The sequence below is a fragment of the Castanea sativa genome, chromosome 10 (assembly GCF_040712315.1).
Source record: "Castanea sativa cultivar Marrone di Chiusa Pesio chromosome 10, ASM4071231v1".
Taxonomy (NCBI): Eukaryota; Viridiplantae; Streptophyta; class Magnoliopsida; order Fagales; family Fagaceae; genus Castanea; species Castanea sativa.
Genome location: NC_134022.1, coordinates 13,749,291 through 13,760,039, shown reverse-complemented (window position 1 = coordinate 13,760,039; position 10,749 = coordinate 13,749,291).

The following is a 10,749-nucleotide window of genomic DNA, read 5'->3' as shown; positions in this document are numbered from 1 at the left end:
AACCATCCAAAAAAGCATTATCTCACGAACTTACTATTTGCAGGCGTAAGTTTTTTATCCCCCTCTCTTCTTCTTTCTTTTTTTTTTTAATTAAAAAAAAAGGGTTTATACTTTTGTTACCTCTTGGATGACTAACTCTTTTCCTTCAGGTATGGCAATTATGAAAGAGAACAAAGGCAAGGAAGTTGTAGACGAGGCAAGCAAGCAGGAGGTTGAAAATCAGCCTTGTCCAGCTGTGGGTGATAAGAGGAATCTATCGAAAGCTGTCGACTTGGAGAATCTCCCCAGTCATCGTAAGGAGAAAAGGGCGAAACACAGGTCATCCAAGGCTGGGGTTGTTACACCTAGTCTTCCCATTCCCCCACCATCTCAGCAGCCGTCCATTCAGATCCATGATGTAGAGTCGTCTGAGCCTGCTCACACCCCATCGTCCAAAACCACTGCGCCTACCTTGTCCCAACCTCCCTAGAGGGTTCCTACAAACATCGTCAAAAATGAGGATTTGGCTTAGGAGAGATTTGAGAAGGCCGTGATTGGCGAGGACGTGGCAGTATGCTATGACATGTCCTTGAGAGAATTCGAGCACTCAGGTGTTCATGATCTTTTCAAGGTAATTAAAACAACTTCTCCTTTTTTATCTTGTCCATGTTATCACGGCATCATACACTTATCTATGTTGAAGTTCATCGTCGCGTCCAGACATGCTACAGAGCTGGATAAGACGAGGATCTTACTGGAAAAAAGCATCAAGGAAATTAAGGATGACTACAAGGGTTAGGCTGAAATAGCAGCCAAGGCTAAGGACGAGACTAAGGGGCTGCGAAACCTCGTCGAAGAGCTGAAAGCTGATATTGTAGAGAAGGACACTCGTCTTGATCACCTCCAGAAGAAGACCGACGAGCTGAGCAATTCTCTTGAAAAGGCCAAAGAAGGTGCAATGGAGGAATTCAAAGCTTCTAAGCAACTGATTGACTTGCTAGACGCCAATTATGCAGCTGGGTTTGAAGACTTTTGTATGGATGCTAAGGAGAAGTTTCCTGACGTTGACTTCATCTCCATTAAACTTCAACTTGGTGGCGCTGCTAGCTCTTTTCTTCAGACGAGTTCTGAATATGTCAATATTGAAGACGACGCCACAACCAAGCCAGCGCAGGACGAGTCTAAGACCGGAGAAGATTCCTCAGCAAAAGCATGAAAATTTGACCAGTTTACTACTTTTCTTTTTCTTCTTTTTCTATGAGGCCATTGTTTTGGGACCATTTTAAGATTTATTTGAGTACATTTCGCTCATCTAGAGTACTTTGGACAAGTTTCCAAACAATTGCCTTTTGAGGCTTTTCCTTTGTAAGGGTTTTTGGACGGTGGTCGTCTACCATTTTTAAACTTTGATGAATGAATGGCTATTTTTACCTATTATTGATCATTATTGCATGGACGAGTTCACTCGCTTATTTTTATGTTAGACATGTTATTCTTTAATTTTTCAAGTGTAGCTCGTCCTATAAATGACTGGTTTCCAGTTTTTTCTTGCGCCCATGGGTTGGGCGATTTATCTCCATCTTTGGACGAGACGTCTCCAGCATTCAACTCGTCCAAGATGTTGGATGGCCTTGATTAGGTAAGTCCATCCGTGAGTTTGAATATTTATATTTTTTATATGGATGCATTCCTTCATCCATTTCCTGGGTGTCCATGCTTAAGGTTAGGTTTAATTTCATCTTTTAGATGAGTATAAACTTCCTCGTTCATGTTTTATGGACGAGCATGCCTTAGCATATTTTTTCTTGCTTTATCCTTACTTTGAGAAAAGCTTATAAACGTAGCTTTATCCTTTAAGGAAAGCTTATAAACGTTATATCTCCGCGTCCAGAGATTTTTGTCCGTCATAGGCCTTAGCCCTCTTGTGGGTGAAATTATGAAAATTAGATTCATGTACTAAACACATTAGAAATCCAAACCATATTCATTATATAAACATCGTCTACAAATATGGTACACGCTTAGAAGCTAGTGCCTTAGGAAATTAAAATACTTATACAAGTACACAACCTCGTCTTGCACAAATTTGTTTATAAACAGTGCAAAAGTTTAGGAACTAGTGCACTTTTTATTTTTAAAACACATAATAGTAGTAAAAACACAATAACAGTAAACAAGAGTAAACACGTAGACCACAACTATAACCTCGTCCAAGCTCATTATTGATAGTACCTCCTCAGATGCTCCACGTTCCAAGGATGTTCTAACTTTCGTCCGTCCAGAGGTTCTAAGTAGTACAACCCCTGCCTCTTGCGGTTGATTACCTTATAGGGTCCTTTCCAATTAGGTCCTAATTTCGATGAGCTGGGTTCCTGGTTGCCGGACACCCTTTTAAGGATGAGGTCCCCAATGTTGAAACGTCTGGGTTTTACCATAGCATCATACTACCTAGTCATAAGATTCTTGTATCTTGTTGTCCTTTGCTCTGCATCCATCCTTACCTTGTTAATGAGATCGAGGTTAAGACGAAGTTGTTCTTCATTCTCTTTCTCCTGATACTTCATCACTCGATGGTTAGCCATATGAACTTCCGCAAGTATGACTGCTTCACTTCCATAGGCTAGCTTGAAAGGGGTTTCTCCTATCAAAGTCCTCACAGTCGTCCTATATGCCCAAAGAACACCTGGTAGCTCATCCAGCCATGCTCCCTTAAGCTGAGTCTTGATGATTTTCAACAAGGATCGATTTGCTACTTTTGTCTGTCCGTTTGCTTATGGGTGAAAGGGTGAGGAATAGTGATTCTTGATTCCAAATTGCTCACAAAAGTCTCTAAAAGGTGTGTTGTCAAACTGTCATCCATTATCAGATACTAGTACTCTAGGTACCCCGAACCTACATACAATGTTCTTCCAAACAAAATTTTTAACATTTTGCTCAGCAATTTTTGTGAGAGGTTCGGCCTCTACCCACTTGGTAAAGTAGTCGATCTCTACTACTAGAAATTTCATCTGTCTGGTTCCTAGTGGGAAGGGACCTAGAATATCTAATCCCCATTGCACAAAGGGCCATAGGGTCATCATTGGGGTCTGGTACTCCGAAGGCTGTCTAGGAATGTTGCTAAAGCGCTGACACTGGTCACATACTTTGACATAAGCCTTAGCATCTGCTTGAATTGTTGGCCAGTAGTAGCCTGCACAGACGACCTTATGGACTAGTGACCTCACTCCCGAGTGATTCCTATATGCTCCTTCATGGATCTCTCTCAATACATAGTTTGACTCGTCCGGTGCCAAGCACCTTAGGTAGGGTTGAGAAAAGCCTCGCTTGTATAGTAATTCATCTATAAGGACGTACTTGGCAGCCCTGACCCTCAACTTCCTAGCCTCGTCTTTGTCTTCTAGAAGCCTTCCATCCCTGAGATAGACTATTATTGGACTCATCCAATTTTCTTCTCCTCCTATCTGCTGTATCTCAGGAAGGTCTATGCTTGGCATGTATTGGATTTTGTCATATTCGTTTGTAGTACCTCCTATGAAGCTGCTTTCACCAAAGCATCTGCTTCCATGTTTTCCTCCATCGGTAGTTGAACAAAACTGGCTTCTTTAAACTTTTGGATGAGCCGCTTCACTTTGTTAAGATATTTCCTCGTTTGTTCTTCCTTAGCTTCGCATATCCCATTCACTTGGTTAATAACCAATTAAGAGTCACCTTTAACTACTACTGATTCTGCCCCTAAAGACTTAGCCAACTCTAGTCCTTTAAGAAGAGCTTCATACTCAGCTTCGTTGTTGGTGGTTTGGTATTGTAAACGGGCTGCATATTCTAACTTATCTCCTTCAGGGGACTTCAGTATGACTCCAATCCCTCTTGCATATAGTGTGGACGATCTGTCTACATTGATAATCCACCTTTCAGCTCCTACCTCTTTGTCCGGCTTGTCCTGGCTAGGGGTGAACTCCGCAATGAAATCTGCCAACGCCTGTACTTTTATCGCGCTCCTTGGCTGGTATTGACATCAAACTCACTAAGCTCTACCGCCCATTGGATTAGTCGTCCTGCGGCTTCCAACTTGTTCATTGCCTTCTTTAGGAAATGATCCGTTAGGACATTAATAACATGAGCTTGAAAATAATGCCTCAGCTTCCTAGAAGCCGTGATTAAAGCAAAGGCTAGCTTTTCCATCATCGGATATCATCTTTCCACTCCTCTTAGTGCCCGGCTCGTATAGTAAACTGGTTTCTGAATCCGCCCTTCTTCTCTAATCAATGCCTAGCTCACTGCGTGCGGGGACACTACTAAATACAAATATAATTCTTCGCCAGGTACAGACGGGCTCAACAATGGTGCCGTCATGAGGTAAGCCTTGAGGTCTCGGAAGGCATTTTGACACTCGTCCGTCCACTCAAATGCCTTCTTGAGGACTCTAAAGAATGGTAACCATTTGTTAGTAGTTTTCGAAACAAACCTGTTAAGGGCGGTAACTCGTTCGGTAAGAAACTGAACTTCTTTGATATTCTTCGGTGACTCCATATTTAGTATCGCTTGGATTTTGTCAGGATTTGCCTCAATTCCTCTATGTGAAACCATGAACCCTAGGAACTTTCCTGATGAAACTCCAAAAGCACACTTACTTGGATTCAACTTCATGTTATACCGCCTAAGTGTATCAAAGGTTTCTTAAAGGTAATCTAGATGCTTCTCCTCGTCCAAACTCTTCACCAGTATGTCATCCACATAAACCTCCACATTCCGCCCAATTTATGGATGAAACATATGGTTAACAAGTCTTTAATAAGTGGCCCCCGCGTTCTTTAAACCGAAAAGTATCACCTTATAGCAAAATAACCCTTGGCTAGTAATGAAGGAGGTCTTTTCTTGATCTACCTCGTCCATCCTTATTTGGTTGTAGCCGGAAAAGCGTCCATGAAACTCAGCAGTTTATGACCTGCTGTCGAGTCCACCAATTGGTCAATGCATGGCAAAGGATAACTGTCCTTAGGGCAAGCCTTGTTTAAATCAGTAAAGTCCACGCATATCCGCCACTTACCATTGGCCTTCTTGACCATAACCACATTAGCCAACCAGTCTGGATAATAGACTTCTGGGATAAATTTTGCTGTCACCAACTTATGAACCTCGTCCTTGATGGCCTCATCCCATTCGAGAGCAAAAACCCTCTTCTTCTGACACACAGGCTTGGAGTGAGGATACACGTTTAGACGATGGGTAATGACACTAGGGTCAATACCTGGCATGTCCTCATGACTCCATGCGAACACATTAAGGCTTTTCTTCAAAAATTGGACCAAGGTTTGCTTTGTCTTCTTTTCCATACTCGCCTCAATCAATAAATTTCTCGGGATTGCTCTCGTCCAAAGGAATATCCTCTAGTACTTCAGTGGGCTCTGCAGTGATCCTTCTCTCATCTATGTTCATCGTCTGCACGTGCTCGTCCATAGCCAGCATAGCTAAATAGCATTCTCTGGTGGCTAATTGATCTCCTTGTACTTGACCCACTCCATATTCAATCGGGAACTTGACAGAAAAATGGTAGGTAGAAGTTACCGCCTTCCAACTATTTAAAGTCGGCCTTCCAATGATAGCATTGTATGACGATGAACAATCAACAACGAGGAAGTTTACCTCTTTGGTTATCTGTTGCGGGCATGCTCTGACCACCACAGGCAATGTAATGGTGCCCATCGGTTGCACTTTCATCCCTCCAAATCCTACCAAGGGCGAATTCACTAGACGGAGCTGATCTCGTCCTAACCTCATTTGTTGGATGGCGGAATAATACAAGATATCCACTGAGCTACCATTGTCTACCAACACCCTTCTGGTCATATAATCGGCAATGAGCAGGGTAATGACGATCGCGTTGTCATGTGGGTGGTGAGCTCTTTCAGCATCCTCATCCGTGAATATGATGGCTTGCTCGTCAGCTACCCTCATCCTGGGAGATCGTCTAGACAGCTGGACGTTCTGCACCATCTTCAGGTATGTCTTCCTCGATTTGGACGACTGTCCTGCTGAGGTTCCTCTTATAATAACTCTTATTTCTGCAAGTGGGGGTCTTGACGACTCTTCCACCTTGACCTTCAACTTCTCGTCCTTGTGGTCTCGTCCAAGGAAATTCCTCAACTTTTCTTGCCTGATGAGATTCTTTATCTGCTGCTTCAAATCAAAACACTTGTCGGTGTCATGCCTATGGTCTCTGTGGAAGCGACAATATTTGTTCCTATTGCGCTTATTAGGATCTCCTTTCATTTTCTCTGGCCATTTCAAGGACGGATCGTCCTTGATTTGCATAAGCACTTGCTCAAGTGGCAAATTCAAGGGAGTGTATTGTTGATTTCTCGTTGAAAAACTCGCCTTCTTACTATCTCTATATTTTTTCTCTCTTGCCCTAGCCTTCGTTGGACGAGGACCCTGATCAGGATGACGTGGGAGATCCCCTTCCATACGCTCTACTCTCTTCCTCTTCTTGGCTATGATCGCGTTCTCCGCATTCATGAAATTTTGGGCCAAATGGACGAGTTCCGCCATAGTTTGTGGCTTTTGCTCATAAAGCTTATGAATGAACAAGTCAGAGTTGACCCCATTATGGAAGGCGGCCAATTGCAACTTGTCGTCCATCTCATCCATCGTCAAGGTTTCTCTATTGAACTGGGTAATGAAGGACCGCAAACTCTAATTTTTCCCTTGCTCTATAGTTAGCAAACTGGAAGAGAAACGCTTGTGGTGTTGTCCTCCAATAAAATTGGAGACGAACAACTTACTCAACTCCTCAAATGAGCCCACCGTGTTTGGGGGTATCTTGTTGAACCACACTCGTGCTGGTCCCTTGAAGGTGGTAGCGCGAGTGTGGTAGGAAATGCCCTACACATAATCTCGTCCGAAACCCCTTGAAGGTGCATAGTAGTCTTGAAGGTGGCGATATGATCACACGGGTCACGAGTTCCATCATATGAATCCAAGAAAGGCATCTTGAACTTCGGGGGTAGGGGATGACTATTGATGGAAGCTGTAAAAGGGAGTCCGTTAGATGGACTAAGTCATCCACGGGGTTCGCCCGTCTTATGTTCTCCTTCATTTCATCCATAGTTTTTCTCATCTGGTTCATCTCCCTCTCTAGGTGCGGCACTTTTCTTAAAGCAGTACCCCTTGACTCTGGGCTTGCCTTTCCGCATGTCTTTCATGGTGCTACCTCCTTAAATTGATCTCCCTATTCAACTCTTGGTTCTGACGAGTTAGTTCCGTCATAGCGGCAGCCGTGGGCTGTATATGTTGAATGGAAGACGGTTTCATGGTGCTACCTCCTTAAATTGATCTCCCTATTCAACTCTTGGTTCTGACGAGTTAGTTCCGTCATAGCGGCAGCCGTGGGCTGTATATGTTGAATGGAAGACGGTTGCATGATAGACACTGACAAACAATCACGGTAGAGATTACTAGAAGCATCCCTACTCTCCTTGTGGCTTGGGCTGGTAACCCTTGATCTTGTCCGAATCATACAACCTTTTGTCTGGGAAAGGCGAATCGCTAAAAACAAATAATCGAACGAAAAGAACTTTCCCACAAATGGTGCCAACTAATGATGAGAAGAAAATTAATAGACTGGATGCTTCGGGCTTTAAAGGGCTAGCGACCATTTCGAGGGCCTGAAAAAGAAAGAACAAGTGATCAAAAGTGACCGGGGTGGACCGGCCAATAACTATCCAATGGTAAAGTTAGTTTCTCTCTCAAGTTCTGGAGTTCCAACTTTTTTGGAACTGTAAAAACGTACATTTTTCTGGTTTGAAGGAGTGTTTATATAGTGCACCTTAGAAACGGTTATTGGATTTGTAACTTCCTCTATATTTTAGGAGGTTCGGGAGTTCAAGAATAATTTCCACAACTGCCATGGGAGTTATGTCTTTTTGCATAACTATCGTTGGAAGTCAAGTATTTAAAGAGTTGTAGAAATGAACCTGGATCCTTTTCACGCCTAAGTGTAGTGGGGTCATCTAGAAGCTTTCCTGATGGACAACTTTCATTCCATAGACGGTCGTCCTGGTGTGGACGAACTTCTGATGAGGGATATTCCTTTAGCTATGGACGCCTTTAGGACGAGTTGGAGTTAGATTTTTAGTTCACCATCAATCCCCATCCAATTAAACATGTAAGATGTTTGGCAATGATCTCCACAAACTACTGCCACTGCTCTGGTATTTAACTACTGCATCAAAATTGATCTTCACTTCTTTTTTTTTTTTTTGATGAATAAAATGATCTTCTTTTAACCTTGAGGAAGAGGCTGCCACTTATCTTCCTCTTAATTGTTGTTAAAAATTGAACACTAAGCAAATAGAGAGACATGTAGGCTTTATTAATGCTACGAGAGCAACAGTTCTCATTATTCTCATTTCGCTTTCCTTCATTCCAAGCATACCCTAAGAAAATGATTGGGATGTAAAATCAGTTTGATCCAATTTGCTACAGGCCTGGGCCCAAAATTTTTAAATTTGAAAGGCCACGAGGAATTGATCCAAACTATTTTAAGTGAGCTGGTCAAATTTTATCAGTCAGGGTGACTTTCAGTTTGGAGTTTGGGTTTTGGACTTCAATGAACATACTATATTATAGTTTGTGTCGACTGTCAAATAGCCAATAGGGCCTTAGCTTAAAGAGTTAAAACCGGAAAGAAAATAAAGTAAAATAAAATGCAGATTTATAAAGTCAACCATTTAAGAGGATGGAGTCATTATCATGAACTTATTAATATGAAGCTATTTCTTTATTAATAATCTTTAGTTTAATTATAAACAAAAGATGAACTTATAAAAAAAAATTATAAAAAAAGATGGCAGTTGAGACTGCGATGCTTAATTCCTATTCTACATTGTAATCATGGTTTTAAAAACCTAGTCAAATGAACAGGATAAATTAATGATATTCGGTTTTGTGGTGACATAATAAATAATATAATTTGATTAATATTATAAACAAATAAAATTTGTTTATAATGATAAAAATATCCACTAAAACATCTAAAAAGTTGACTAAATTTCAAGATAAATCCAATTTATCTAATTTCCACATTATGACATGCTTGACACCTTATAAGAACAACAATACCTCTATTTAGCAAAAAAAAAAAAAAAAAAAAAAAAACAGAAAGAAGAAGAAAGAACAACAATACTTCAAGTCCATCTTAACCATTATATGAACAAAATGTATCAATCCCCACATGTGGAGACGAACCTAGGATTTTAAGTTAGCGGGGGCTAGGGTACATCTATATAGTATTAAAAAATTATAAATATACAAAATTATTGTTTTTAAATACATTAAGATGCAATCATCAACCAACAAAGAAAAAAGCAAATATAAAATAATGGTTTTTTTAATACTAAGATGGCTAGGATTTTTTTATTTATTTATTTTATTTTATAGTTGAAGTTAGAGCATTTATAGTGTTGATGCTAAAAATTTTAGCTTTTAGTACCTCATAAAGCTACTTTATTTATTTTGATACCTCACTTTACAATATACCCAATATCAAACGTTCTATTTTTTTATCACTTCATTTTAAATAATATAAATAACTCATTAAAATAATAAGGAAGAGGGAGAATTTAAGTTTTTTAATTAAATGAAAATATATAATCTTAATAAAATATTGTATTTTATTTTTAACAACTTGCTATAGTCAACTAGTATTTATACCAGTTTATTATAGTTGCAAAAAAATTAGCTTTAATTTCTCCAATAATAGACGATTTTTTTGTTCTTTGGTGGTAAAATAGTTTTTTTTTTTTGTGGCTAAAATACAATCACATTGTGAATATTTTTATTGTTTTTGTTAAGTTTTTTGGTTGGATAATTGCTATTTAGGTTAAGTTAGCTGGATTGATTGAGGAGAAGGGGGCCCAATTGCAAAAAAAAGAAATATATAATAACTAAAAAATAATAAAAAAATTTGGACCCGGGGGGGCTTGGGCCCCACCTGGGTCCATCCTTGGCCACATGGTTTGAGTTTCCAGAATGGAGTTTCAAACACATATAAATTTAAATTAGGTTAGAATAAAATTTCTATTTTGCATTTATTAAAAAAAGTGAATCAACCCCAAGTCCCCACATATTACCTCCCTAATAATTTAAAAAAAGTGTAATTTCATAACGCACTTCTTAAAATCAACACTTTTTCAAAAAACATAGTTTGAATAATCTGAATCAAACTCACCCAATCTATCCATCCAAGTCCCCATGGTTCTTTCTTAGGATGAGAGAGTCAAGTCTTAAATCAAACAAAGTTTCTCTCCAAATTAGTGTGAAGAGAAACTCTTCAAACTTTTTATATTTCTCTTTTTTGGATGTGAATCTTAAAAATCTAATCGTTGAATTTCATTTTCCTTATGTTCTTAACATGTAAATCAAATGTTATTTACTATTCAATTAATAAACTTATTTTTTATACATAATTTTAGATCACAAAAATTTGAAATTTTAACATTTGTTTGATGACATAGCAATTGATTTTTGATCTTTTTGAAATTTTGCAAGCATGAAGGATATAATAAGAACATGCAATCCAACGGTTAGATTTCTAAAATTCACATTAAATATAAAAATATATGAGGAGTTTCTTGAGTTTTTATTTTTATTTTTTATTATAAACTAGTTTGAAGAGAAACTTTATTCTAAGAACCTAAGGAACATGAAAATGAGAACCAAAATGCCGTAAACAACAAACAAATAAAACAAAATGAAAAAGAGAGAGAAGAT